Source organism: Gossypium hirsutum, chromosome A12 (genome assembly GCF_007990345.1).
Source record: "Gossypium hirsutum isolate 1008001.06 chromosome A12, Gossypium_hirsutum_v2.1, whole genome shotgun sequence".
NCBI classification, from domain to species: Eukaryota; Viridiplantae; Streptophyta; class Magnoliopsida; order Malvales; family Malvaceae; genus Gossypium; species Gossypium hirsutum.
In genome coordinates, this window is record NC_053435.1 from 44,620,108 (window position 1) to 44,623,772 (window position 3,665).

The following is a 3,665-nucleotide window of genomic DNA, read 5'->3' on the forward strand; positions in this document are numbered from 1 at the left end:
ACCATGTATGATTATGCTAAACCTACTTTAACAAGAATTGAATCGAGTATAGTTAGACCTGTTGTTGCTGCAAATAATTTTGAACTGAAACCTAACAAGATTCAAATGATACAACAGTTTGTTCAGTTTGATGGTTTGCAGGACGAGGATCCAAACACTCATTTAGCAAATTTTCTGGAATTCTACGACACCTTTAAGATCAAAGGCTTTTCTGACGATGCCATTCGCCTTCGGTTGTTCCCATTCTCATTGAGGAATAAGGCTAAACAGTGGTTGAACTCGTTACTGCAAGGGTCAATCACCACTTGGGAACAAATGACCGAAAATTTTTTGCTTAAATATTTTCCACTGGCCAAAATAGATAAATTAAGGAATGATATCTCTTCTTTTGTGCAGATGGATTTAGAAACACTTTATGATGCATGGGAGAGATACAAAGATCTATTAAGAAGGTGCCCTCACTATGGATTACCCCTTTGGCTACAAGTTCAAACTTTCCACAACGATTTGAATCCCTAGACTAGACGCAGCTGCTAGTGGAACTATCAATAATAAGACACCTGAAGAGGCTTTTGAGTTAATAGAAGAGATGTCATTGAATAATTATCAGTGGCAAGTCATGAGGACAAAACTGATGAAAACAGCTGACATTTTTAACGTCGATTCGGTTACTATGCTTTCCAATCAGGTAGAACTTTTTAATAGAAGAATTCATGGTTTACTTGGTTCTTCACAGGTTCATCCAGTAATACAATGTGATGCAAGTGGAGGTGGAACGAGCAATTTAGAATATCCAACCTACGGCCCTAACATGGAGAACGAGCAAAAAAATTATATGGGTAATAATCCTCGGCCTCAAAATAATCCTTACAGTAACACTTACAATACAGGTAGAAGGAACCACCCAAATTTCTCATGGGGAGGCCAAGGAAATCAAAGACCACCACCCCCTCCAGGCTTCCAACAACAACCGTACCAGTAAGAGAAAAAACTAAACCTTGAGGAGATGATGACAAAATTTATTTCAGTAGCGGAGACTCATTTTCAGAACACTAAAATCGCACTCAAAGATCAGTAAGCATCAATCCAAGGGCTCGAGAATCAAATAGGACAGCTGGCGAAGATGATTTCAAAAAGACCACCAGGGAGTCTACCTAGTAACTCCGAACCTAATCCAAAAGAGCATGTGAAAGCAGTTACATTAAGGAGTGGGAAAGTGTTAGCTGAATCTGAAACGAAGCTGCCACCAAAATCTGACAGAAAAAAGATGAGGAGGAAAAACCTGAAAATAATGAAAAGCCAGTGTTGAGGGAATATAAACCACCAATCTTGTACCCAGCAAAGTTGAAGAAAGACCGCATGGTGCTCAATTCGGTAAATTTCTTGAACTTTTTAAACAATTACATATTAACTTACCTTCTGTTGAAGCTATCTTACAGATGCCTACATATGCAAAATTTTTGAATGAGCTTTTAACAAATAAAAGGAAGTTTGAAGAATTATCTACAATGAAACTCAACGAGGAGTGCTCGGCCATACTCGAAAATAAATTTCCAACCAAACTAAAATATCCAGGAAGTTTTACTATTCACTGCTTAATTGGTAGTTTAAAATTTGAGAATGATTTAGGTGCTAGTATTAATCTGATGCCCTACAAAATGTTCAAGCAACTTGGCCTTGGGGAACAAAAACCTACTAGGAGGAGTATTTAACTAGCTGATAGATCTGTTAAATATCCTACATGTATTATAGAGGATGTACTCGTAAAAGTAGATAAATTTATATTCTCTGTTGATTTTGTTGTGCTTGACATGGATGAGGATGTTGAGGTGCCTTTAATTTTAGGTCGTCCATTTTTAGCTACTGCTAGGACTGTTATTGATGTGCGTAATGGTAAACTTGTGCTTAGGGTAGGTGACGAAGAGATTATTTTTAGAATTTATGATGCCATGAGATTTTCTAGGGAACAGGATGACTCATGTTATTTTATTGACTCTATTGATCATGCTACACAAGATTCTTTACAGGAAATCATACATAAGGACACGTTGGAACTGTGTCTTGCCCAATGAGAGGAGGTAAATGATGTTGATTCTGTGATAGGTAAGATAAAAGTTGAACTAAATTTCAATGAGCCTCCACTGAGACAAAAGAACTACAAGGATATTGAGGTAAATAATGAATTAAAATTAAAGCCCTCTGTTGAAAAACCACCTAAGTTGGAATTAAAGCAACTACCAGATCACTTAGAATATGCGTTTCTTAGAAATAATTTCACATTACCAGTGATTATTGCTTCTAATTTACAACCAAATGAAAAAGACGAGTAACTCCAAGTATTAAAGGAGCACAAAAGAGCCATAGCTTGGAAAATTTCTGACATAAGAGGGATCGACCCTTCTTTTTGCACACACAAAATTTTAATGGAAGATGAATACAAACCATGTGTGCAAGCTCAAAGATGATTGAATCCTAACATGAAAGAAGTCGTAAAAGCTGAGGTAATTAAACTTCTAGATGCTGGAATTATTTACCCTATTTCTGACAGTTCTTGGGTGAGTCCTGTACAGGTTGTTCCTAAGAAAGGAGGTATGACTGTTGCGGCCAATGACAAGAACGAATTAATCCCAACACGAACAGTCACATGATTGAGAGTTTGCATTGACTATAGGAAATTGAACGATGCTACAGGAAAAGATCACTTTCCCTTACCATTCATTAATCAAATGTTGGAAAGATTATATGGACATATGTATTATTGTTTCCTAGATGGACTCTCTGGTTATTTTGAAATCCCAATAGTCCTGAGGACCAAGAAAAATGAAATTTACATGTCCATACGGTACGTTTTCTTATCGACGAACGCCTATTGGATTATATAATGCTCCTGCTACTTTTTAGTGATGCATGTTGGCCATTTTTGATGAACTCATGGAAGACATTATGAAGGTATTTATGGATGACTTCTCGGTATTTAGTAACTCTTTCCATCTTTGCCTTAAAAATTTAAAACAAGTTCTAATGAGATGTGAGGAAACAAATCTTGTACTGAATTGGGAAAAATGTCACTTCATGGTTCATGAGGGAATTGTGTTATGCCATAAAATTTCTAGCAAGGGAATCGAGGTTGATAAAGAAAAAGTTGAAACTATTGAGAAACTACCTCATCCTAATTCAGTTAAGGCTATTCGAAGCTTTTTAGGACATGCTGGATTTTATAGAAGATTTATTAGGGATTTTTCTAAAATAGCTAAGCCACTAACGAATTTACTAGAAAAAGATGTGCCTTTCAATTTCCATCAAGAATTTTTAAAAGCATTTAATAATCTTAAAGATAAATTAATTAATGCCCCAATTGTAGTTGCACCTAATTGGAATTTACCCTTTCAACTAATGTGTGATGCGAGTGATTTTGCAGTAGGTGCAGTTCTTGGACAGCGGATAGACAAGCACTTTCAACTGATCTATTATGCTAGCAAAAGTTTGGCAGCTGCACAAGAAAATTATACGACGACTGAGAAAGAATTGTTGGCTGTGGTTTTTGCATTCGATAACCATATTTAATATTATCTAAAGTTGTCGTTTACACTGACCATTCAGCTCTTCGATACCTCCTTACTAAAATAGATGCAAAACCTCGACTAATAAGATGAATTTTACTATTG

General features: G+C 36.2%; 1 non-coding gene across 1 annotated transcript; it reads right to left on the reverse strand.

Moving 5' to 3' along the window:
• Positions 1-363: 363 nt before the first annotated feature.
• On the reverse strand, positions 364-470 carry LOC121211683 (small nucleolar RNA R71). The gene has a single exon (XR_005906902.1). It is a non-coding gene; the product is annotated as a small nucleolar RNA R71 (small nucleolar RNA).
• Between the last annotated feature and the right edge of the window lie 3,195 nt (positions 471-3,665).